This window comes from Brachionichthys hirsutus, unplaced genomic scaffold (assembly GCF_040956055.1).
Source record: "Brachionichthys hirsutus isolate HB-005 unplaced genomic scaffold, CSIRO-AGI_Bhir_v1 contig_387, whole genome shotgun sequence".
Classification (NCBI taxonomy): Eukaryota; Metazoa; Chordata; class Actinopteri; order Lophiiformes; family Brachionichthyidae; genus Brachionichthys; species Brachionichthys hirsutus.
In genome coordinates this window covers 58,885-84,846 of record NW_027180386.1, presented here as the reverse complement: position 1 = coordinate 84,846, position 25,962 = coordinate 58,885, and the positions used below count along the sequence as shown (strand labels likewise).

Sequence of the window (25,962 nt, the reverse complement as noted above, 5' to 3'; positions counted from 1 at the left end):
ATATTGCCATTCATTGTCGTTTTGCATCTGTGGAGTGATTTATTTTAAATTTATTGTTAGTTTGCATCTGTGGTGTAAAATGTAAAATTATTTTTATTTTTCTAATGTTATTTTACATCAATTGAGTAATTTAATATTAGTTTTATTTGTATTGTTAAATGTTGATGATTTATGTACTAAGGACTTTCAACGGAAACAAGACCGCAAGGGCTTTTTTGAAATGCTCCTCTTAGACAGGATGTTTGACTGAATGAATATACCGTATTTTCCGGATTATAAGTCGCGGTTTTTTTCATAGTTTGGTCGGGGTGCGACTTATAAATCGGAGCGACTTATATATGCTTTTTTTTACAAAATCTGTGAGCGCAGAGACAGTAGCCTACACATTTCTATAACAGGTGTTACGGGGAACTCTGTGACCCGTCAGAATCTGTCGCGGTTTCTGGAGGTTTAGAGTTATCTGTCACACCTGTTATCTAAAAACACAAATTAGAAGGGCTGATTGAAAATGGCGCCGAAAAGAAAGTCATATTCCGCGGCTTACAAGCTTCAGATAGTGAAATATGGAGCCGAAAACGGCAATCGAGCAGCAGAAAGAAAGTTTGGAGTGAGCAAAAAACTTGTAAGGGACTGGCGAAAAGCAGAGGTTACGCTTACTGAAATGAAGAAAACAAAGAAAGCTAATCGCGGGCGACAAGCTAGGTGGCCACAGTTGGAGGAACGAGTTCACGCATGGGTGCTTGAACAACGTGCTTCTGGAAGAGGTTTGTCAACGGTGCAGTTGCGTCTCCGCGCCCAAGTGGTTGCCAGGGAGGTGAATATAAACGGCTTTGCAGGAGGAGCTTCTTGGTGTTACCGCTTCATGCAGCGCAAACGCCTCTCTATCAGAGCTAGGACGACACTGTCCCAAAAACTGCCAGCGGACTTCCAAGCCAAGGTTGACAGTTTCCGCACGTTCATTGAAAAGCATGTAAGTGATCACAACGTGACACCGGATCATATTATTAACATGGACGAGGTCCCCCTCACTTTTGACATCCCCATGGGCCGAAGTGTTGCAGAGAAAGGGCAAAAAAGTGTGAATATCGTTACAACTGGTCATGAGAGGTCACACTTCACAGTGGTGCTGGCATGTTGTGGAGACGGATCAAAACTGCCACCGATGGTCATTTTCAAACGAAAAACCATGCCAAAAATCCAATCCTCCTCAGTTGAAGTTGCCGTGAACGAGAAAGGGTGGATTGATCAAGAAATGATGAACTTGTGGCTTACAAAGTGCTACAATAAGCGACCGGATGGCTTCTTTAGAGCACGCAAAGCTCTGCTTGTGATGGATAGCATGAGAGCGCACATCACACCACAGTTAAAAAATAAATTAAAAGTTCTCAACTCCATACCTGCCATCATCCCTGGAGGCTTAACCAAAATACTCCAGCCACTTGATATCTCCGTGAATAGGAGCTTTAAGTCAGTTTTGCGTAACCTGTGGGAGCAGTGGATGACGGATGGAGAGCACAGCTTCACGGCAACCGGGAGAATGCGCCATGCAACTTTCCTGGAAGTCATTGAATGGATCGACAAAGCATGGGCTTCAGTGACAACCGCAACCATCCTGTCGGGATTCAGAAAGGCTGGAATAATTGGAACTGCAACTGACAACGAGTCTGATATAAGCGACGTAGAAGAGGAAGCGGCGTCTTGTCTACCTGCCGAGTTGGGGGAGTTGTTCAAAAGTGACACCGAGGATGAAGATTTCCTTGGATTTCGTGATTCGGAGTAAAACCTGATATTTTGGTAAACGTGTTAGCATGTTCTTTGTGCTATATGTTGTTTGGTGTTGGATTTTATCAAATAAATTTTCCCCAAAAATGCGACTTATCCTCCAGTGCGACCTATATATGGTTTTTTCTTCTTAATTATGCATTTTTTGGCTGGTGCGACCTACAATCCGGAGCGACGTATAATCCAAAAAATACGGTATCTATGAATTAATGAATATATTTGTACTTGTACGTACTTGTACTGTACTTGTACTGTAATACATGCTACTGTGTGACTGTATTTGTACTCTAACATTCTATCTAATAAATATATTCATCATTCATCATCATCACGGGAAAATGTTTTTGTCCTGGTCTCCACTGTGATGGGACACGAATGGCATGATCGGAAAAAGAGTCCAGAAGGAGTCTTGTAGTACGTTTTGGAGCAGCAAGCTAGAGCAGGTTTGGCCCCTCTGATCCGGAAGCCCTGTTTACTGTCTCACAAGATCCAATAGTCTATTGGAGGCGGGGTCTGCAATCTCCGATTGTCGTTTTCTAGTTTATATATATAATGTTTTCCGTGTATGGGGGGGGGGGCAAAATCATAATCTCGCCTAGGGCACCAAAATGGCTATGGCTCTGCAGCAGTCTATGGGCAAGAGGCGGAGTACACCATAGACAAACTGCCAGTTCATCGCAGGGACACACAGAAAATCAGTCACACACACTCACAACTATGGCCTATTTAGTGTAACCAATTCACCCAATTTGCATGTTTTTGGTGATGGGATGAAGCGGGACAACCCGGAGAGCACCCACGCAGACATGGGGAGAACATGCAAAGTCCTCACAGAAAGGCCTCAAGTCAGATTCCAACCTGTGACCTTCTTGCTGTGAGGCAACAGCCCCACCATGCTGTCCACCTCGAGACCAATCCTCGGCAAATTAGACACAATGCCCTTTTCCATTTGCTAAACTTTCAATTCAGATGGAGTTAAGAAGCAAACCGAAGGGCTCGTCCGGGGATTGAACCCAGGAACTCTCACACCCAAAGCGAGAATCATGCCTCTAGACCAACGAGCCACAATTTGCAAGAATGCAAGCAAGAATATCACAGGTTCAAATGAAACTTGGGCCCTTTGTGTAAGGGCTTTGCATGTTCCCTCATTGTCTATGTGGATTCTCTCCGGCTTCCTCCCACCTCTGAAAACATGCTACTAAGGTGATTTGGTTATGCTAAATTGTCTGTATGTGTTGCCCTGCGGTGAACCTGCGGTGAACATGCGGCTTGTGCAAGCTGTACCCCACCTCTCGCCCATAGACTGCTGGGACAGGCGCCAGCAGATCCAGCAACTCAGATTTCTGATCAAAGCAATTAAGAAAATGAACGAATGAAGTATGTGTTAAAAATACTTGTGACTGTGCCCCATGCAGACAAGAGTGCTAAAAGCTGCCCCCAAATGGCATCTTGCTTGTAATGTAAGGGCTCATCTGGGAATTGAACCCGGGACCCCCCGCACCCGAAGCGAGGATCACACTCCTAGACCAACCAGCCACAACTTGACACTCTCAATCGTCTTGTTTATGGGTCAATTAATGGTATTTTTCGTTTTCATGTCCTTGCCAAATATGGAATTCAAGTCCTTGGTTCTTAGCTGCATTGCGATGTGATCCTTGTATTTTTCGACAGGAAAAGGATAAAAGTCTATTTGCCCATGAAAGAAATGCTGCGTTTCTTGCTGAAAGTTGTTTTTTTGCCCTTGAAATTTTTAGATTTTGACTTGAACTGAAGAAACATTGGACTTTCGCGCAGTTTCAGGGCAATGCTATTTTAGTCTTGGTACCTATTTTGTTACTGTGAAACAATTACAAAAGATAGAGGGCTCTTCCACTTGACCTCTCACACCCAAAGCAAGAATCATACCTCTTGACCATTCAGTCACTCATCTTCTGAACCGCTTTATCTGTAACCATGTCATGCTGGACCTTTCCCAGCAGTCTATGGGCAAGAGACGGAGTACACCATTGACAAACTGCCAGTTCATCGCAGGGTCACACATAGAGAATCAGTCACACACACTCACGACTATGGCCTATTTAGCGTAACCAATTCACCCAATTTGCATGTTTTTGGTGATGGGATGAAGCGGGACAACCCGGAGAGCACCCACGCAGACATGGGGAGAACATGCAAAGTCCTCACAGAAAGGCCTCAAGTCAGATTCCAACCTGTGACCTTCTTGCTGTGAGGCAACAGCCCCACCATGCTGTCCACCTCGAGACCAATCCTCGGCAAATGAGACACAATGCCCTTTTCCATTTGCTAAACTTTCAATTCAGATGGAGTTAAGAAGCAAACTGAAGGGCTCGTCTGGGAATTGAACCCAGGACCTCCCACACCCAAAGCGAGAAGCATGCCTCTAGACCAACGAGCCACAATTTGCAAGAATGCAAGCAAGAATGTCACAGGTTCAAATGAAACTTGGGCCCTTTGTGTAAGGGCTTTGCATGTTCCCTCATTGTCTATGTGGATTCTCTCCGGCTTCCTCCCACCTCTGAAAACATGCTACTGAGGTGATTTGGTTATGCTAAATTGTCTGTATGTGTTGCCCTGCGGTGAACCTGCGGTGAACATGCGGCTTGTGCAAGCTGTACCCCACCTCTCGCCCATAGACTGCTGGGACAGGCGCCAGCAGATCCAGCAACTCAGATTTCTGATCAAAGCAATTAAGAAAATGAACGAATGAAGTATGTGTTAAAAATACTTGTGACTGTGCCCCATGCAGACAAGAGTGCTAAAAGCCACCCCCAAATGGCATCTTGTTTGTAATGTAAGGGCTCATCCGGGAATTGAACCCGGGACCTCTCGCACCCGAAGCGAGGATCATACTCCTAGACCAACGAGCCACAACCTGCCACTCTCAATCGTCTTGTTTATGGGTCAATTAATGGTATTTTTCGTTTTCATGTCCTTGCCAAATATGGAATTCAAGTCCTTGGTTCTTAGCTGCATTGCGATGTGATCCTTGTATTTTTCGACAGGAAAAGGATAAAAGTCTATTTGCCCATGAAAGAAATGCTGCGTTTCTTGCTGAAAGTTGTTTTTTTGCCCTTGAAATTTTTAGATTTTGACTTGAACTGAAGAAACATTGGACTTTCGCGCAGTTTCAGGGCAATGCTATTTTAGTCTTGGTACCTATTTTGTTACTGTGAAACAATTACAAAAGATAGAGGGCTCTTCCACTTGACCTCTCACACCCAAAGCAAGAATCATACCTCTTGACCATTCAGTCACTAATCTTCTGAACCGCTTTATCTGTAACCATGTCATGCTGGACCTTTCCCAGCAGTCTATGGGCAAGAGGCGGAGTACACCATTGACAAACTGCCAGTTCATCGCAAGGTCACACATAGAGAATCAGTCACACACACTCACGACTATGGCCTATTTAGTGTAACCAATTCACCCAATTTGCATGTTTTTGGTGATGGGATGAAGCGGGACAACCCGGAGAGCACCCACGCAGACATGGGGAGAACATGCAAAGTCCTCACAGAAAGGCCTCAAGTCAGATTCAAACCTGTGACCTTCTTGCTGTGAGGCAACAGTGTAAATTACTGCCCCACCGCGCTGTCCACCTCGACACCAATCCTCGGCAAATTAGACACAATGCCCTTTTCCATTTGCTAAACTTTCAATTCAGATGGAGTTAAGAAGCAAACTGAGGGGCTCGTCCGGGAATTGAACCAAGGACCTCTCACACCCAAAGCTAGAACCACGCCTCCAGACCAACGAGCCACGATTCGCAAGAATGCAAGCAAGAATGTCACAGGTTCAAATGAAACTTGGGGCCTTTGTGTAAGGGCTTTGCATGTTCCCTCATTGTCTATGTGGATTCTCTCCGGCTTCCTCCCACCTCTGAAAACATGCTACTGAGGTGATTTGGTTCAGCTAAATTGTCTGTATGTGTTGCCCTGCGGTGAACCTGCGGTGAACCTGCGGTGAACATGCGGCTTGTGCAAGCTGTACCCCACCTCTCGCCCATAGACTGCTGGGACAGGCGCCAGCAGATCCAGCAACTCAGATTTCTGATCAAAGCAATTAAGAAAATGAACAAATGAAGTATGTGTTAAAAATACTTGTGACTGTGCCCCATGCAGACAAGAGTGCTAAAAGCTGCTCTCAAATGGCATCTTGGTTGTAATGTAAGGGCTCGTCCGGGAATTGAACCCGGGACCTCTCGCACCCTAAGCGAGAATCATACCCCTAGACCAACGAGCCACAACTTGCTGCCCTCAAGCATCTTGTTTATGGGTCAATTAATGGTATTTTTCGTTTTCATGTCCTTACCAAAGATGGAATTCAAGTCCTTGGTTCTTAGCTGCATTGCGATGTGATCCTTGTATTTTTCGACAGGAAAAGGATAAAAGTCTATTTACCCACGAAAGAAATGCTGCGTTTCTTGCTGAAAGTTGTTTTTTTGCCCTTGAAATTTTTAGATTTTGACTTGAACTGAAGAAACATTGGACTTTCGCACAGTTTCAGGGCAATGCTATTTTAGTCTTGGTACCTATTTTGTTACTGTGAAACAATTACAAAAGATAGAGGGCTCTTCCACTTGACCTCTCACACCCAAAGCAAGAATCATACCTCTTGACCATTCAGTCACTCATCTTCTGAACCACTTTATCTGTAACCATGTCATGCTGGACCTATCCCAGCAGTCTATGGGCAAGAGGCGGAGTACACCATCGACAAACTAGCAGTTTATCGCAGGGCCACACATAGAGAATCAGTCACACACACTCACAACTATGGCTTATTTAGTGTAACCAATTCACCCAATTTGCATGTTTTTGGTGATGGGATGAAGCGGGACAACCCAGAGAGCACCCACGCAGACATGGGGAGAACATGCAAAGTCCTCACAGAAAGGCCTCAAGTCAGATTCCAACCTGTGACCTTCTTGCTGTGAGGCAACAGCCCCACCATGCTGTCCACCTCGAGACCAATCCTCGGCAAATTAGACACAATGCCCTTTTCCATTTGCTAAACTTTCAATTCAGATGGAATTTATTTATTTTTGAATTTATTTATTTTTAAATTTATTTATTTATTATTATTATTAATATTTTTATGACTGAAGAGTTTTCCAGACGGACAGGAGACGCTGTCTGGCCGGATGTGCTTGGCGAGAGACCTTCCGTGTGATTTTTGAAAATTATACACAGTGTTGAAACTGTCAGAAGAAGCTTCTTCCGGCAGATGCTGACAAAAGGACATGCGACTGCATTTTTCATACAAAAATCATCCAAATGACCTCAAAACAAGTTGAAACTGTCAGAACAAGCTTCTTCGGGCAGAGCCTGACAAAAGGACATGCGACTGCATTTTTCATACAAAAATCATCCAAATGACCTCAAAACAAGTTGAAACTGTCAGAACAAGCTTCTTCCGGCAGATGCTGACAAAAGGACATGCGACTGCATTTTTCATACAAAAATCATCCAAATGACCTCAAAACAAGTTGAAACTGTCAGAACAAGCCTCTTCTGGCAGATGCTGACAAAAGGACATGCGACTGCATTTTTCATACAAAAATCATCCAAATGACCTCAAAACAAGTTGAAACTGTCAGAACAAGCTTCTTCTGGCAGAGCCTGACAAAAGGACATGTTCCTGCAGATTTCAGACTGGAATTAGTGAAATGACCTGTAAACAAGTTGAAACTGGCAGAACAACCTTCTCCTCTTGCAGAAGAGCTGCCTATACCTGTAAAGTGAGACAGCTGTCTGTTCTGATCTGGTGCAATATAACTTAAAATTAATTAAATTATTTATTTATTTATTTTTAAATTTATTTATTTATTTATTTATTTTTAAATTTGTTTATTTTTAAATTAATTTATTTATTATTATTATTAATATTTTTATGACTGAAGAGTTTTCCAGACGGACAGGAGACGCTGTCTGGCCGGATGTGCTTGGCGAGAGACCTTCCGTGTGATTTTTGAAAATTATACACAGTGTTGAAACTGTCAGAAGAAGCTTGTTCCGGCAGATGCTGACAAAAGGACATGCTACTGCATTTTTCAGACTGAAAGAAGAAAAATGACCTCAAAACAAGTTGAAACTGTCAGAACAAGCTTCTTCCGGCAGATGCTGACAAAAGGACATGCGACTGCATTTTTCATACAAAAATCATCCAAATGACCTCAAAACAAGTTGAAACTGTCAGAACAAGCTTCTTCCGGCAGATGCTGACAAAAGGACATGCGACTGCATTTTTCATACAAAAATCATCCAAATGACCTCAAAACAAGTTGAAACTGTCAGAACAAGCTTCTTCCGGCAGATGCTGACAAAAGGACATGCGACTGCATTTTTCATACAAAAATCATCCAAATGACCTCAAAACAAGTTGAAACTGTCAGAACAAGCTTCTTCCGGCAGAGCCTGACAAAAGGACATGCGACTGCATTTTTCATACAAAAATCATCCAAATGACCTCAAAACAAGTTGAAACTGTCAGAACAAGCTTCTTCTGGCAGAGCCTGACAAAAGGACATGCGACTGCATTTTTCATACAAAAATCATCCATATGACCTCAAAACAAGTTGAAACTGTCAGAACAAGCTTCTTCTGGCAGAGCCTGACAAAAGGACATGTTCCTGCAGATTTCAGACTGGAATTAGTGAAATGACCTGTAAACAAGTTGAAACTGGCAGAACAACCTTCTCCTCTTGCAGAAGAGCTGCCTATACCTGTAAAGTGAGACAGCTGTCTGTTCTGATCTGGTGCAATATAACTTAAAATTAATTAAATTATTTATTTATTTATTTATTTAGTTTTAAATTTATTTATTTATTTATTTTTAAATTTGTTTATTTTTGAATTTATTTATTTATTATTATTATTAATATTTTTATGACTGAAGAGTTTTCCAGACGGAGACGCTGTCTGGCCGGATGTGCTTGGCGAGAGACCTTCCGTGTGATTTTTGAAAATTATACACAGTGTTGAAACTGTCAGAAGAAGCTTCTTCCGGCAGATGCTGACAAAAGGACATGCTACTGCATTTTTCAGACTGAAAGAAGAAAAATGACCTCAAAACAAGTTGAAACTGTCAGAACAAGCTTCTTCCGGCAGATGCTGACAAAAGGACATGCGACTGCATTTTTCATACAAAAATCATCCAAATGACCTCAAAACAAGTTGAAACTGTCAGAACAAGCTTCTTCCGGCAGATGCTGACAAAAGGACATGCGACTGCATTTTTCATACAAAAATCATCCAAATGACCTCAAAACAAGTTGAAACTGTCAGAACAAGCTTCTTCTGGCAGAGCCTGACAAAAGGACATGCGACTGCATTTTTCATACAAAAATCATCCATATGACCTCAAAACAAGTTGAAACTGTCAGAACAAGCTTCTTCCGGCAGATGCTGACAAAAGGACATGCGACTGCATTTTTCATACAAAAATCATCCAAATGACCTGTAAACAAGTTGAAACTGTCAGAACAAGCTTCTTCTGGCAGAGCCTGACAAAAGGACATGTTCCTGCAGATTTCAGACTGGAATTAGTGAAATGACCTGTAAACAAGTTGAAACTGGCAGAACAACCTTCTCCTCTTGCAGAAGAGCTGCCTATACCTGTAAAGTGAGACAGCTGTCTGTTCTGATCTGGTGCAATATAACTTAAAATTAATTAAATTATTTATTTATTTATTTTTAAATTTATTTATTTATTTATTTTTAAATTTATTTATTTATTTATTTTTGAATTTATTTATTTTTAAATTTATTTATTTATTATTATTATTAATATTTTTTATGACTGAAGAGTTTTCCAGACGGACAGGAGACGCTGTCTGGCCGGATGTGCTTGGCGAGAGACCTTCCGTGTGATTTTTGAAAATTATACACAGTGTTGAAACTGTCAGAAGAAGCTTCTTCCGACAGATGCTGACAAAAAGACATGCGACTGCATTTTTCATACAAAAATCATCCAAATGACCTCAAAACAAGTTGAAACTGTCAGAACAAGCTTCTTCTGGCAGAGCCTGACAAAAGGACATGCGACTGCATTTTTCATACAAAAATCATCCATATGACCTCAAAACAAGTTGAAACTGTCAGAACAAGCTTCTTCCGGCAGATGCTGACAAAAGGACATGCGACTGCATTTTTCATACAAAAATCATCCAAATGACCTCAAAACAAGTTGAAACTGTCAGAACAAGCTTCTTCCGGCAGATGCTGACAAAAGGACATGCGACTGCATTTTTCATACAAAAATCATCCAAATGACCTCAAAACAAGTTGAAACTGTCAGAACAAGCTTCTTCTGGCAGAGCCTGACAAAAGGACATGCGACTGCATTTTTCATACAAAAATCATCCAAATGACCTCAAAACAAGTTGAAACTGTCAGAACAAGCTTCTTCTGGCAGAGCCTGACAAAAGGACATGCGACTGCATTTTTCATACAAAAATCATCCAAATGACCTCAAAACAAGTTGAAACTGTCAGAACAAGCTTCTTCCGGCAGATGCTGACAAAAGGACATGCGACTGCATTTTTCATACAAAAATCATCCAAATGACCTCAAAACAAGTTGAAACTGTCAGAACAAGCTTCTTCTGGCAGAGCCTGACAAAAGGACATGCGACTGCATTTTTCATACAAAAATCATCCATATGACCTCAAAACAAGTTGAAACTGTCAGAACAAGCTTCTTCTGGCAGAGCCTGACAAAAGGACATGTTCCTGCAGATTTCAGACTGGAATTAGTGAAATGACCTGTAAACAAGTTGAAACTGTCAGAACAAGCTTCTTCTGGCAGAGCCTGACAAAAGGACATGCGACTGCATTTTTCATACAAAAATCATCCATATGACCTCAAAACAAGTTGAAACTGTCAGAACAAGCTTCTTCTGGCAGAGCCTGACAAAAGGACATGTTCCTGCAGATTTCAGACTGGAATTAGTGAAATGACCTGTAAACAAGTTGAAACTGGCAGAACAACCTTCTCCTCTTGCAGAAGAGCTGCCTATACCTGTAAAGTGAGACAGCTGTCTGTTCTGATCTGGTGCAATATAACTTAAAATTAATTAAATTATTTATTTATTTATTTATTTATTTTTAAATTTATTTATTTATTTATTTTTAAATTTATTTATTTATTTATTTTTAAATTTATTTATTTATTTATTTTTGAATTTATTTATTTTTAAATTTATTTATTTATTATTATTATTAATATTTTTATGACTGAAGAGTTTTCCAGACGGACAGGAGACGCTGTCTGGCCGGATGTGCTTGGCGAGAGACCTTCCGTGTGATTTTTGAAAATTATACACAGTGTTGAAACTGTCAGAAGAAGCTTCTTCCGACAGATGCTGACAAAAAGACATGCTACTGCATATTTCAGACTGAAAGAAGAAAAATGACCTCAAAACAAGTTGAAACTGTCAGAACAAGCTTCTTCCGGCAGATGCTGACAAAAGGACATGCGACTGCATTTTTCATACAAAAATCATCCAAATGACCTCAAAACAAGTTGAAACTGTCAGAACAAGCTTCTTCCGGCAGATGCTGACAAAAGGACATGCGACTGCATTTTTCATACAAAAATCATCCAAATGACCTCAAAACAAGTTGAAACTGTCAGAACAAGCTTCTTCTGGCAGAGCCTGACAAAAGAAGCCCCACCATGCTGTCCACCTCGAGACCAATCCTCGGCAAATTAGACACAATGCCCTTTTCCATTTGCTAAACTTTCAATTCAGATGGAGTTAAGAAGCAAACTGTAGGGCTCGTCTGGGAACTGAACCCAGGACCTCTCACACCCGAAGCGAGAATCATGCCCCTAGACCAACAAGCCACAATTTCCAAGAATGCAAGCAAGAATGTCACAGGTTCAAATGAAACTTGGGCCCTTTGCGTAAGGGCTTTGCATATTCCCTCATTGTCAATGTGGATTCTCCCCGGCGTCCTCCCACCTCTGAAAACATGCTACTGGGGTGATTTGGTTATGCTAAATTGTCTGTATGTGTTGCCCTGAGGTGAACCTGCGGTGAACATGCGGCTTGTGCAAGCTGTACCCCACCTCTCACCCATAGACTGCTGGGACAGGCGCCAGCAGATCCAGCAACTCAGATTTCTGATCAAAGCAATTAAGAAAATGAACGAATGAAGTATGTGTTAAAAATACTTGTGACTGTGCCCCATGCAGACAAGAGTGCTAAAAGCTGCTCTCAAATGGCATCTTGGCTGTAATGTAAGGGCCCGTCTGGGAATTGAACCCGGGACCTCTCGCACCCTAAGCGAGAATCATACTCCTAGACCAACGAGCCACAACTTGCCACTCCCAGTCATCTTGTTTATGGGTCAATTAATGGTATTTTTCGTTTTCATGTCCTTGCCAAAGATGGAATTCAAGTCCTTGGTTCTTAGCTGCATTGCGATGTGATCCTTGTATTTTTCGACAGGAAAAGGATAAGTCTATTTACCCACGAAAGAAATGCAGCGTTTCTTGCTGAAAGTTGTTTTTTTGCCCTTGAAATTTTTAGATTTTGACTTGAACTGAAGAAACATTGGACTTTCGCACAGTTTCAGGGCAATGCTATTTTAGTCTTGGTACCTATTTTGTTACTGTGAAACAATTACAAAAGATAGAGGGCTCTTCCACTTGACCTCTCACACCCAAAGCAAGAATCATACCTCTTGACCATTCAGTCACTCATCTTCTGAACCGCTTTATCTGTAACCATGTCATGCTGGACCTATCCCAGCAGTCTATGGGCAAGAGGCGGAGTACACCATCGACAAACTAGCAGTTCATCGCAGGGCCACACATAGAGAATCAGTCACACACACTCACAACTATGGCCTATTTAGTGTAACCAATTCACCCAATTTGTATGTTTTTGGTGATGGGATGAAGCGGGACAACCCGGAGAGCACCCACGCAGACATGGGGAGAACATGCAAAGTCCTCACAGAAAGGCCTCAAGTCAGATTCCAACCTGTGACCTTCTTGCTGTGAGGCAACAGCCCCACCATGCTGTCCACCTCGAGACCAATCCTCGGCAAATTAGACACAATGCCCTATTCCATTTGCTAAACTTTCAATTCAGATGGAGTTAAGAAGCAAACTGAAGGGCTCGTCTGGGAATTGAACCCAGGACCTCCCACACCCAAAGCGAGAATCATGCCTCGAGACCAACAAGCCACAATTTGCAAGAATGCAAGCAAGAATGTCACAGATTCAAATGAAACTTGGGCCCTTTGCGTAAGGGCTTTGCATATTCCCTCATTGTCAATGTGGATTCTCCCCGGCGTCCTCCCACCTCTGAAAACATGCTACTGGGGTGATTTGGTTATGCTAAATTGTCTGTATGTGTTGCCCTGAGGTGAACCTGCGGTGAACATGCGGCTTGTGCAAGCTGTACCCCACCTCTCACCCATAGACTGCTGGGACAGGCGCCAGCAGATCCAGCAACTCAGATTTCTGATCAAAGCAATTAAGAAAATGAACGAATGAAGTATGTGTTAAAAATACTTGTGACTGTGCCCCATGCAGACAAGAGTGCTAAAAGCCGCTCTCAAATGGCATCTTGGCTGTAATGTAAGGGCTCGTCCGGGAATTGAACCCGGGACCTCTCGCACCCTAAGCGAGAATCATACTCCTAGACCAACGAGCCACAACTTGCCACTCCCAGTCATCTTGTTTATGGGTCAATTAATGGTATTTTTCGTTTTCATGTCCTTGCCAAAGATGGAATTCAAGTCCTTGGTTCTTAGCTGCATTGCGATGTGATCCTTGTATTTTTCGACAGGAAAAGGATAAGTCTATTTACCCACGAAAGAAATGCTGCGTTTCTTGCTGAAAGTTGTTTTTTTGCCCTTGAAATTTTTAGATTTTGACTTGAACTGAAGAAACATTGGACTTTCGCACAGTTTCAGGGCAATGCTATTTTAGTCTTGGTACCTATTTTGTTACTGTGAAACAATTACAAAAGATAGAGGGCTCTTCCACTTGACCTCTCACACCCAAAGCAAGAATCATACCTCTTGACCATTCAGTCACTCATCTTCTGAGCCGCTTTATCTGTAACCATGTCATGCTGGACCTATCCCAGCAGTCTATGGGCAAGAGGCGGAGTACACCATCGACAAACTGCCAGTTCATCGCAGGGCCCCACATAGAGAGTCAGTCACACACACTCACAACTATGGCCTATTCAGTGTAACCAATTCACCCAATTTGCATGTTTTTGGTGATGGGATGAAGCGGGACAACCCAGAGAGCACCCACGCAGACATGGGGAGAACATGCAAAGTCCTCACAGAAAGGCCTCAAGTCAGATTCCAACCTGTGACCTTCTTGCTGTGAGGCAACAGCCCCACCATGCTGTCCACCTCGAGACCAATCCTCGGCAAATTAGACACAATGCCCTTTTCCATTTGCTAAACTTTCAATTCAGATGGAGTTAAGAAGCAAACTGAAGGGCTCGTCTGGGAATTGAACCCAGGACCTCCCACACTCAAAGCAAGAATCACGCCTCTAGACCAACGAGCCACAATTTGCAAGAATGCAAGCAAGAATATCACAGGTTCAAATGAAACTTGGGCCCTTTGTGTAAGGGCTTTGCATATTCCCTCATTGTCTATGAGGATTCTCCCCGGCTTCCTCCCACCTCTGATAACATGCTACTGGGGTGATTTGGTTATGCTAAATTGTCTGTATGTGTTGCCCTGTGGTGAACCTGCGGTGAACATGCGGCTTGTGCAAGCTGTACCCCACCTCTCACCCATAGACTTCTGGGACAGGCGCCAGCAGATCCAGCAACTCAGATTTCTGATCAAAGCAATTGAGAAAATGAACGAATGAAGTATGTGTTAAAAATACTTGTGACTGTGCCCCATGCAGACAAGAGTGCTAAAAGCTGCTCCCAAACGGCATCTTGGTTGTAATGTAAGGGCTCGTCCGGGAATTGAACCCGGGACCTCGCGCACCCTAAGCGAGAATCATACTCCTAGACCAACGAGCCACAACTTGCCGCTCTCTACCACCTTGTTTATGGGTCAATTAATGGTATTTTTCGTTTTCATGTCCTTGCCAAATATGGAATTCAAGTCCTTGGTTCTTAGCTGCATTGCGATGTGATCCTTGTATTTTTCGACAGGAAAAGGATAAAAGTCTATTTGCCCATGAAAGAAATGCCACGTTTCTTGCTGAAAGTTGTTTTTTTGCCCTTGAAATTTTTAGATTTTGACTTGAACTGAAGAAACATTGGACTTTCGCGCAGTTTCAGGGCAATGCTATTTTAGTCTTGGTACCTATTTTGTTACTGTGAAACAATTACAAAAGATAGAGGGCTCTTCCACTTGACCTCTCACACCCAAAGCAAGAATCATACCTCTTGACCATTCAGTCACTAATCTTCTGAACCGCTTTATCTGTAACCATGTCATGCTGGACCTTTCCCAGCAGTCTATGGGCAAGAGACGGAGTACACCATTGACAAACTGCCAGTTCATCGCAGGGTCACACATAGAGAATCAGTCACACACACTCACGACTATGGCCTATTTAGCATAACCAATTCACCCAATTTGCATGTTTTTGGTGATGGGATGAAGCGGGACAACCCGGAGAGCACCCACGCAGACATGGGGAGAACATGCAAAGTCCTCACAGAAAGGCCTCAAGTCAGATTCCAACCTGTGACCTTCTTGCTGTGAGGCAACAGCCCCACCATGCTGTCCACCTCGAGACCAATCCTCGGCAAATTAGACACAATGCCCTTTTCCATTTGCTAAACTTTCAATTCAGATGGAGTTAAGAAGCAAACTGAAGGGCTCGTCTAGAAATTGAACCCAGGACCTCTCACACCCAAAGCGAGAATCATGCCTCTAGACCAACGAGCCACAATTTGCAAGAATGCAAGCAAGAATGTCACAGGTTCAAATGAAACTTGGGCCCTTTGTGTAAGGGCTTTGCATGTTCCCTCATTGTCTATGTGGATTCTCTCCGGCTTCCTCCCACCTCTGAAAACATGCTACTGAGGTGATTTGGTTATGCTAAATTGTCTGTATGTGTTGCCCTGCGGTGAACCTGCGGTGAACATGCGGCTTGTGCAAGCTGTACCCCACCTCTCGCCCATAGACTGCTGGGACAGGCGCCAGCAGATCCAGCAACTCAGATTTCTGATCAAAGCAATTAAGAAAATGAACGAATGAAGTATGTGTTAAAAATACTTGTGACTGTGCCCCATGCAGACAAGAGTGCTAAAAGCCGCCCCCAAATGGCATCTTGTTTGTAATGTAAGGGCTCATCCGGGAATTGAACCCGGGACCTCTCGCACCCTAAGCGAGGATCATACTCCTAGACCAACGAGCCACAACCTGCCACTCTCAATCGTCTTGTTTATGGGTCAATTAATGGTATTTTTCGTTTTCATGTCCTTGCCAAATATGGAATTCAATTCCTTGGTTCTTAGCTGCATTGCGATGTGATCCTTGTATTTTTCGACAGGAAAAGGATAAAAGTCTATTTACCCACAAAAGAAATGCTGCGTTTCTTGCTGAAAGTTGTTTTTTTGCCCTTGAAATTTTTAGATTTTGACTTGAACTGAAGAAACATTGGACTTTCGCACAGTTTCAGGGCAATGCTATTTTAGTCTTGGTACCTATTTTGTTACTGTGAAACAATTACAAAAGATAGAGGGCTCTTCCACTTGACCTCTCACACCCAAAGCAAGAATCATACCTCTTGACCATTCAGTCACTCATCTTCTGAACCGCTTTATCTGTAACCATGTCATGCTGGACCTATCCCAGCAGTCTGGGCAAGAGGCGGAGTACACCATCGACAAACTGCCAGTTCATCGCAGGGCCACACATAGAGAATCAGTCACACACACTCACAACTATGGCCTATTCAGTGTAACCAATTCACCCAATTTGCATGTTTTTGGTGATGGGATGAAGCGGGACAACCCAGAGAGGACCCACGCAGACATGGGGAGAACATGCAAAGTCCTCACAGAAAGGCCTCAAGTCAGATTCCAACCTGTGACCTTCTTGCTGTGAGGCAACAGCCCCACCATGCTGTCCACCTCGAGACCAATCCTCGGCAAATTAGACACAATGCCCTTTTCCATTTGCTAAACTTTCAATTCAGATGGAGTTAAGAAGCAAACTGAAGGGCTCGTCTGGGAATTGAACCCAGGACCTCCCACACCCAAAGCAAGAATCATGCTTCTAGACCAACTAGCCACAATTTGCAAGAATGCAAGCAAGAATATCACAGGTTCAAATGAAACTTGGGCCCTTTGTGTAAGGGCTTTGCATATTCCCTCATTGTCTATGAGGATTCTCCCCGGCTTCCTCCCACCTCTGAAAACATGCTACTGGGGTGATTTGGTTATGCTAAATTGTCTGTATGTGTTGCCCTGAGGTGAACCTGCGGTGAACATGCGGCTTGTGCAAGCTGTACCCCACCTCTCACCCATAGACTGCTGGGACAGGCGCCAGCAGATCCAGCAACTCAGATTTCTGATCAAAGCAATTGAGAAAATGAACGAATGAAGTATGTGTTAAAAATAATTGTGACTGTGCCCCATGCAGACAAGAGTGCTAAAAGCTGCTCCCAAACGGCGTCTTGGTTGTAATGTAAGGGCTCGTCCGGGAATTGAACCCGGGACCTCTCGCACCCTAAGCGAGAATCATACTCCTAGACCAACGAGCCACAACTTGCCGCTCTCGACCACCTTGTTTATGGGTCAATTAATGGTATTTTTCGTTTTCATGTCCTTGCCAAAGATGGAATTCAATTCCTTGGTTCTTAGCTGCATTGCGATGTGATCCTTGTATTTTTCGACAGGAAAAGGATAAAAGTCTATTTACCCACGAAAGAAATGCTGCGTTTCTTGCTGAAAGTTGTTTTTTTGCCCTTGAAATTTTTAGATTTTGACTTGAACTGAAGAAACATTGGACTTTCGCACAGTTTCAGGGCCATGCTATTTTAGTCTTGGTACCTATTTTGTTACTGTGAAACAATTACAAAAGATAGAGGGCTCTTCCACTTGACCTCTCACACCCAAAGCAAGAATCATACCTCTTGACCATTCAGTCACTCATCTTCTGAACCGCTTTATCTGTAACCATGTCATGCTGGACCTATCCCAGCAGTCTATGGGCAAGAGGCGGAGTACACCATCGACAAACTGCCAGTTCATCGCAGGGCCAAACATAGAGAGTCAGTCACACACACTCACAACTATGGCCTATTCAGTGTAACCAATTCACCCAATTTGCATGTTTTTGGTGATGGGATGAAGCGGGACAACCCGGAGAGCACCCACGCAGACATGGGGAGAACATGCAAAGTCCTCACAGAAAGGCCTCAAGCCAGATTCCAACCTGTGACCTTCTTGTTGTGAGGCAACAGCCCCACCATGCTGTCCACCTCGAGACCAATCCTTGGCAAATTAGACACAATGCCCTTTTCCATTTGCTAAACTTTCAATTCAGATGGAGTTAAGGAGCAAACTGAAGGGCTCGTCTGGGAATTGAACCCAGGACCTCCCACACCCGAAGCGAGAATCATGCCTCTAGACCAACGAGCCACAATTTGCAAGAATGCAAGCAAGAATATCACAGGTTCAAATGAAACTTGGGCCCTTTGTGTAAGGGCTTTGCATATTCCCTCATTGTCTATGAGGATTCTCCCCGGCTTCCTCCCACCTCTGAAAACATGCTACTGGGGTGATTTGGTTATGCTAAATTGTCTGTATGTGTTGCCCTGAGGTGAACCTGCGGTGAACATGCGGCTTGTGCAAGCTGTACCCCACCTCTCACCCATAGACTGCTGGGACAGGCGCCAGCAGATCCAGCAACTCAGATTTCTGATCAAAGCAATTGAGAAAATGAACGAATGAAGTATGTGTTAAAAATACTTGTGACTGTGCCCCATGCAGACAAGAGTGCTAAAAGCTGCTCTCAAATGGCATCTTGGTTGTAATGTAAGGGCTCGTCCGGGAATTGAACCCGGGACCTCTCGCACCCTAAGCAAGAATCACACTCCTAGACCAACGAGCCACAACTTGCCGCTCTTGACCACCTTGTTTATGGGTCAATTAATGGTATTTTTCGTTTTCATGTCCTTGCCAAAGATGGAATTCAATTCCTTGGTTCTTAGCTGCATTGCGATGTGATCCTTGTATTTTTCGACAGGAAAAGGATAAAAGTCTATTTACCCACGAAAGAAATGCTGCGTTTCTTGCTGAAAGTTGTTTTTTTGCCCTTGAAATTTTTAGATTTTGACTTGAACTGAAGAAACATTGGACTTTCGCACAGTTTCAGGGCAATGCTATTTTAGTCTTGGTACCTATTTTGTTACTGTGAAACAATTACAAAAGATAGAGGGCTCTTTCACTTGACCTCTCACACCCAAAGCAAGAATCATACCTCTTGACCATTCAGTCACTCATCTTCTGAACCGCTTTATCTGTAACCATGTCATGCTGGACCTATCCCAGCAGTCTATGGGCAAGAGGCGGAGTACACCATCGACAAACTGCCAGTTCATCGCAGGGCCACACATAGAGAATCAGTCACGCACACTCACAACTATGGCCTATTTAGTGTAACCAATTCACCCAATTTGCATGTTTTTGGTGATGGGATGAAGCGGGACAACCCGGAGAGCACCCACGCAGACATGGGGAGAACATGCAAAGTCCTCACCGAAAGGCCTCAAGTCAGATTCCAACCTGTGACCTTCTTGCTGTGAGGCAACAGCCCCACCATGCTGTCCACCTCGAGACCAATCCTCGGCAAATTAGACACAATGCCCTTTTCCATTTGCTAAACTTTCAATTCAGATGGAGTTAAGAAGCAAACTGAAGGGCTCGTCTGGGAATTGAACCCGGGACCTCCCACACCCAAAGCGAGAATCATGCCTCCAGACCAACTAGCCACAATTTGCAGGAATGCAAGCAAGAATATCACAGGTTCAAATGAAACTTGGGCCCTTTGTGTAAGGGCTTTGCATATTCCCTCATTGTCTATGAGGATTCTCCCCGGCTTCCTCCCACCTCTGAAAACATGCTACTGGGGTGATTTGGTTATGCTAAATTGTCTGTATGTGTTTCCCTGAGGTGAACCTGCGGTGAACATGCGGCTTGTGCAAGCTGTACCCCACCTCTCACCCATAGACTGCTGGGACAGGCGCCAGCAGATCCAGCAACTCAGATTTCTGATCAAAGCAATTGAGAAAATGAACAAATGAAGTATGTGTTAAAAATACTTGTGACTGTGCCCCATGCAGACAAGAGTGCTAAAAGCTGCTCTCAAACGGCGTCTTGGTTGTAATGTAAGGGCTCGTCCGGGAATTGAACCCGGGACCTCTCGCACCCTAAGCAAGAATCATACTCCTAGACCAACGAGCCACAACTTGCCGCTCTCGACCACCTTGTTTATGGGTCAATTAATGGTATTTTTCGTTTTCATGTCCTTGCCAAAGATGGAATTCAATTCCTTGGTTCTTAGCTGCATTGCGATGTGATCCTTGTATTTTTCGACAGGAAAAGGATAAAAGTCTATTTACCCACGAAAGAAATGCTGCGTTTCTTGCTGAAAGTTGTTTTTTTGCCCTTGAAATTTTTAGATTTTGACTTGAACTGAAGAAACATTGGACTTTCGCACAGTTTCAGGGCAATGCTATTTTAGTCTTGGTACCTATTTTGTTACTGTGAAACAATTACAAAAGATAGAGGGCTCTTCCACTTGACCTCTCACACCCAAAGCAAGAATCATACCTCTTGACCATTCAGTCACTCATCTTCTGAACCGCTTTATCTGTAACCATGTCATGCTGGACCTATCCCAGCAGTCTATGGGCAAGAGGCGGAGTACACCATCGACAAACTGCCAGTTCATCGCAGGGCCACACATAGAGAATCAGTCACACACACTCACAACTATGGCCTATTTAGTGTAACCAATTCACCCAATTTGCATGTTTTTGGTGATGGGATGAAGCGGGACAACCCGGAGAGCACCCACGCAGACATGGGGAGAACATGCAAAGTCCTCACAGAAAGGCCTCAAGTCAGATTCCAACCTGTGACCTTCTTGCTGTGAGGCAACAGCCCCACCATGCTGTCCACCTCGAGACCAATCCTTGGCAAATGAGACACAATGCCCTTTTCCATTTGCTAAACTTTCAATTCAGATGGAGTTAAGAAGCAAACTGAAGGGCTCGTCTGGGAATTGAACCCAGGACCTCCCACACCCAAAGCGAGAATCATGCCTCTAGACCAACTAGCCACAATTTGCAGGAATGCAAGCAAGAATATCACAGGTTCAAATGAAACTTGGGCCCTTTGTGTAAGGGCTTTGCATATTCCCTCATTGTCTATGAGGATTCTCCCCGGCTTCCTCCCACCTCTGAAAACATGCTACTGGGGTGATTTGGTTATGCTAAATTGTCTGTATGTGTTGCCCTGAGGTGAACCTGCGGTGAACATGCGGCTTGTGCAAGCTGTACCCCACCTCTCACCCATAGACTGCTGGGACAGGCGCCAGCAGATCCAGCAACTCAGATTTCTGATCAAAGCAATTGAGAAAATGAACGAATGAAGTATGTGTTAAAAATACTTGTGACTGTGCCCCATGCAGACAAGAGTGCTAAAAGCTGCTCTCAAATGGCGTCTTGGTTGTAATGTAAGGGCTCGTCCGGGAATTGAACCCGGGACCTCTCGCACCCTAAGCAAGAATCATACTCCTAGACCAACGAGCCACAACTTGCCACCCTCAACCATCTTGTTTATGGGTCAATTAATGGTATTTTTTGTTTTCATGTCCTTGCCAAAGATGGAATTCAATTCCTTGGTTCTTAGCTGCATTGCGATGTGATCCTTGTATTTTTCGACAGGAAAAGGATAAAAGTCTATTTACCCACGAAAGAAATGCTGCGTTTCTTGCTGAAAGTTGTTTTTTTGCCCTTGAAATTTTTAGATTTTGACTTGAACTGAAGAAACATTGGACTTTCGCACAGTTTCAGGGCAATGCTATTTTAGTCTTGGTACCTATTTTGTTACTGTGAAACAATTACAAAAGATAGAGGGCTCTTCCACTTGACCTCTCACACCCAAAGCAAGAATCATACCTCTTGACCATTCAGTCACTCATCTTCTGAACCGCTTTATCTGTAACCATGTCATGCTGGACCTATCCCAGCAGTCTATGGGCAAGAGGCGGAGTACACCATCGACAAACTGCCAGTTCATCGCAGGGCCACACATAGAGAATCAGTCACACACACTCACAACTATGGCCTATTTAGTGTAACCAATTCACCCAATTTGCATGTTTTTGGTGATGGGATGAAGCGGGACAACCCGGAGAGCACCCACGCAGACATGGGGAGAACATGCAAAGTCCTCACAGAAAGGCCTCAAGTCAGATTCCAACCTGTGACCTTCTTGCTGTGAGGCAACAGCCCCACCATGCTGTCCACCTCGAGACCAATCCTCGGCAAATGAGACACAATGCCCTTTTCCATTTGCTAAACTTTCAATTCAGATGGAGTTAAGAAGCAAACTGAAGGGCTCGTCTGGGAATTGAACCCAGGACCTCCCACACCCAAAGCGAGAATCATGCCTCTAGACCAACGAGCCGCAATTTGCAGGAATGCAAGCAAGAATATCACAGGTTCAAATGAAACTTGGGCCCTTTGTGTAAGGGCTTTGCATATTCCCTCATTGTCTATGTGGATTCTCCCCGGCTTCCTCCCACCTCTGAAAACATGCTACTGGGGTGATTTGGTTATGCTAAATTGTCTGTATGTGTTGCCTTGAGGTGAACCTGCGGTGAACATGCGGCGTGTGCAAGCTGTACCCCACCTCTCGCCCATAGACTGCTGGGACAGGCGCCAGCAGATCCAGCAACTCAGATTTCTGATCAAAGCAATTGAGAAAATGAACAAATGAAGTATGTGTTAAAAATACTTGTGACTGTGCCCCATGCAGACAAGAGTGCTAAGAGCTGTTCTCAAATGGCGCCTTGGTTGTAATGTGAGGGCTCGTCCGGGAATTGAACCCGGGACCTCTCGCACCCTAAGCGAGAATCATACTCCTAGACCAACGAGCCACAACTTGCCACTCTCGACCACCTTGTTTATGGGTCAATTAATGGTATTTTTCGTTTTCATGTCCTTGCCAAAGATGGAATTCAATTCCTTGGTTCTTAGCTGCATTGCGATGTGATCCTTGTATTTTTCGACAGGAAAAGGATAAAAGTCTATTTACCCATGAAAGAAATGCTGCGTTTCTTGCTGAAAGTTGTTTTTTTGCCCTTGAAATTTTTAGATTTTGACTTGAACTGAAGAAACATTGGACTTTCGCACAGTTTCAGGGCAATGCTATTTTAGTCTTGGTACCTATTTTGTTACTGTGAAACAATTACAAAAGATAGAGGGCTCTTCCACTTGACCTCTCACACCCAAAGCAAGAATCATACCTCTTGACCATTCAGTCACTCATCTTCTGAACCGCTTTATCTGTAACCATGTCATGCTGGACCTATCCCAGCAGTCTGGGCAAGAGGCGGAGTACACCATCGACAAACTGCCAGTTCATCGCAGGGCCACACATAGAGAATCAGTCACGCACACTCACAACTATGGCCTATTTAGTGTAACCAATTCACCCAATTTGCATGTTTTTGGTGACGGGATGAAGCGGGACAACTCGGAGAGCAACCACGCAGACATGGGGAGAACATGCAAGGTCCTCACAGAAAGTCCTCAAGTCAGATTCCAACCTGTGACCTTCTTGCTGTGAGGCAACAGCCCCACCATGCTGTCCACCTCGAGACCAATCCTCGGCAAATTAGACACAATGCCCTTTTCCATTTGCTAAACTTTCAATTCAGATGGAGTTAAGAAGCAAACTGAAGGGCTCGTCCGGGAATTGAACCCAGGACCTCTCACACCCAAAGCGAGAATCATGCCTCTAGACCAACGAGCCACGATTTGCAGGAATGCAAGCAAGAATATCACAGGTTCAAATGAAACTTGGGCCCTTTGTGTAAGGGCTTTGCATATTCCCTCATTGTCTATGTGGATTCTCCCCGGCTTCCTCCCACCTCTGAAAACATGCTACTGGGGTGATTTGGTTATGCTAAATTGTCTGTATGTGTTGCCCTGAGGTGAACCTGCGGTGAACATGCGGCTTGTGCAAGCTGTACCCCACCTCTCGCCCATAGACTGCTGGGACAGGCACCAGCAGATCCAGCAACTCAGATTTCTGATCAAAGCAATTGAGAAAATGAACGAATGAAGTATGTGTTAAAAATACTTGTGACTGTGCCCCATGCAGACAAGAGTGCTAAAAGCTGCTCTCAAACGGCGTCTTGGTTGTAATGTGAGGGCTCGTCCGGGAATTGAACCCGGGACCTCTCGCACCCTAAGCGAGAATCATACTCCTAGACCAACGAGCCACAACTTGCCACTCTCGACCAGCTTGTTTATGGGTCAATTAATGGTATTTTTTGTTTTCATGTCCTTGCCAAAGATGGAATTCAATTCCTTGGTTCTTAGCTGCATTGCGATGTGATCCTTGTATTTTTCGACAGGAAAAGGATAAAAGTCTATTTACCCACGAAAGAAATGCTGCGTTTCTTGCTGAAAGTTGTTTTTTTGCCCTTGAAATTTTTAGATTTTGACTTGAACTGAAGAAACATTGGACTTTCGCACAGTTTCAGGGCAATGCTATTTTAGTCTTGGTACCTATTTTGTTACTGTGAAACAATTACAAAAGATAGAGGGCTCTTCCACTTGACCTCTCACACCCAAAGCAAGAATCATACCTCTTGACCATTCAGTCACTCATCTTCTGAACCACTTTATCTGTAACCATGTCATGCTGGACCTATCCCAGCAGTCTATGGGCAAGAGGCGGAGTACACCATCGACAAACTAGCAGTTTATCGCAGGGCCACACATAGAGAATCAGTCACGCACACTCACAACTATGGCCTATTTAGTGTAACCAATTCACCCAATTTGCATGTTTTTGGTGACGGGATGAAGCGGGACAACTCGGAGAGCAACCACGCAGACATGGGGAGAACATGCAAGGTCCTCACAGAAAGTCCTCAAGTCAGATTCCAACCTGTGACCTTCTTGCTGTGAGGCAACAGCCACACCATGCTGTCCACCTCGAGACCAATCCTCGGCAAATTAGACACAATGCCCTTTTCCATTTGCTAAACTTTCAATTCAGATGGAGTTAAGAAGCAAACTGAAGGGCTCGTCCGGGAATTGAACCCAGGACCTCTCACACCCAAAGCGAGAATCATGCCTCTAGACCAACGAGCCACAATTTGCAGGAATGCAAGCAAGAATATCACAGGTTCAAATGAAACTTGGGCCCTTTGTGTAAGGGCTTTGCATATTCCCTCATTGTCTATGAGGATTCTCCCCGGCTTCCTCGCACCTCTGAAAACATGCTACTGGGGTGATTTGGTTATGCTAAATTGTCTGTATGTGTTGCCCTGAGGTGAACCTGCGGTGAACATGCGGCTTGTGCAAGCTGTACACCACCTCTCACCCATAGACTGCTGGGACAGGCGCCAGCAGATCCAGCAACTCAGATTTCTGATCAAAGCAATTAAGAAAATGAACGAATGAAGTATGTGTTAAAAATACTTGTGACTGTGCCCCATGCAGACAAGAGTGCTAAAAGCTGCTCTCAAATGGCATCTTGGTTGTAACGTAAGGGCTCGTCCGGGGACTGAACCCGGGACCTCTCGCACCCTAAGCGAGAATCATACTCCTGGACCAACGAGCCACAACTTGCCGCTGCCAACCATCTTGTTTATGGGTCAATTAATGGTATTTTTTGTTTTCATGTCCTTGCCAAAGATGGAATTCAATTCCTTGGTTCTTAGCTGCATTGCGATGTGATCCTTGTATTTTTCGACAGGAAAAGGATAAAAGTCTATTTACCCATGAAAGAAATGCTGCGTTTCTTGCTGAAAGTTGTTTTTTTGCCCTTGAAATTTTTAGATTTTGACTTGAACTGAAGAAACATTGGACTTTCGCACAGTTTCAGGGCAATGCTATTTTAGTCTTGGTACCTATTTTGTTACTGTGAAACAATTACAAAAGATAGAGG

At 43.9% G+C, this 25,962-nt stretch overlaps 14 non-coding genes across 14 annotated transcripts; all 14 read right to left on the bottom strand.

Moving 5' to 3' along the window:
* Nucleotides 1-4,598: 4,598 nt before the first annotated feature.
* trnap-cgg (transfer RNA proline (anticodon CGG)) lies at nt 4,599-4,670 on the bottom strand. The gene has a single exon. It is a non-coding gene; the product is annotated as a tRNA-Pro (tRNA).
* A 1,303-nt stretch (nt 4,671-5,973) lies between these two features.
* On the bottom strand, nt 5,974-6,045 carry trnap-agg (transfer RNA proline (anticodon AGG)). Its single transcript has one exon. It is a non-coding gene; the product is annotated as a tRNA-Pro (tRNA).
* Nucleotides 6,046-13,401: 7,356 nt separating this feature from the next.
* trnap-agg (transfer RNA proline (anticodon AGG)) lies at nt 13,402-13,473 on the bottom strand. The gene has a single exon. It is a non-coding gene; the product is annotated as a tRNA-Pro (tRNA).
* Nucleotides 13,474-14,751: 1,278 nt separating this feature from the next.
* On the bottom strand, nt 14,752-14,823 carry trnap-agg (transfer RNA proline (anticodon AGG)). Its single transcript has one exon. It is a non-coding gene; the product is annotated as a tRNA-Pro (tRNA).
* Nucleotides 14,824-16,103: 1,280 nt separating this feature from the next.
* Nucleotides 16,104-16,175, bottom strand: trnap-agg (transfer RNA proline (anticodon AGG)). Its single transcript has one exon. It is a non-coding gene; the product is annotated as a tRNA-Pro (tRNA).
* A 1,278-nt stretch (nt 16,176-17,453) lies between these two features.
* On the bottom strand, nt 17,454-17,525 carry trnap-agg (transfer RNA proline (anticodon AGG)). The gene has a single exon. It is a non-coding gene; the product is annotated as a tRNA-Pro (tRNA).
* An 808-nt stretch (nt 17,526-18,333) lies between these two features.
* Nucleotides 18,334-18,405, bottom strand: trnap-cgg (transfer RNA proline (anticodon CGG)). The gene has a single exon. It is a non-coding gene; the product is annotated as a tRNA-Pro (tRNA).
* A 1,752-nt stretch (nt 18,406-20,157) lies between these two features.
* Nucleotides 20,158-20,229, bottom strand: trnap-agg (transfer RNA proline (anticodon AGG)). The gene has a single exon. It is a non-coding gene; the product is annotated as a tRNA-Pro (tRNA).
* Nucleotides 20,230-21,509: 1,280 nt separating this feature from the next.
* Nucleotides 21,510-21,581, bottom strand: trnap-agg (transfer RNA proline (anticodon AGG)). The gene has a single exon. It is a non-coding gene; the product is annotated as a tRNA-Pro (tRNA).
* An 808-nt stretch (nt 21,582-22,389) lies between these two features.
* Nucleotides 22,390-22,461, bottom strand: trnap-ugg (transfer RNA proline (anticodon UGG)). The gene has a single exon. It is a non-coding gene; the product is annotated as a tRNA-Pro (tRNA).
* Nucleotides 22,462-22,861: 400 nt separating this feature from the next.
* On the bottom strand, nt 22,862-22,933 carry trnap-agg (transfer RNA proline (anticodon AGG)). Its single transcript has one exon. It is a non-coding gene; the product is annotated as a tRNA-Pro (tRNA).
* Nucleotides 22,934-23,739: 806 nt separating this feature from the next.
* trnap-ugg (transfer RNA proline (anticodon UGG)) lies at nt 23,740-23,811 on the bottom strand. Its single transcript has one exon. It is a non-coding gene; the product is annotated as a tRNA-Pro (tRNA).
* Nucleotides 23,812-24,211: 400 nt separating this feature from the next.
* Nucleotides 24,212-24,283, bottom strand: trnap-agg (transfer RNA proline (anticodon AGG)). Its single transcript has one exon. It is a non-coding gene; the product is annotated as a tRNA-Pro (tRNA).
* An 808-nt stretch (nt 24,284-25,091) lies between these two features.
* trnap-ugg (transfer RNA proline (anticodon UGG)) lies at nt 25,092-25,163 on the bottom strand. Its single transcript has one exon. It is a non-coding gene; the product is annotated as a tRNA-Pro (tRNA).
* Nucleotides 25,164-25,962: the final 799 nt, after the last annotated feature.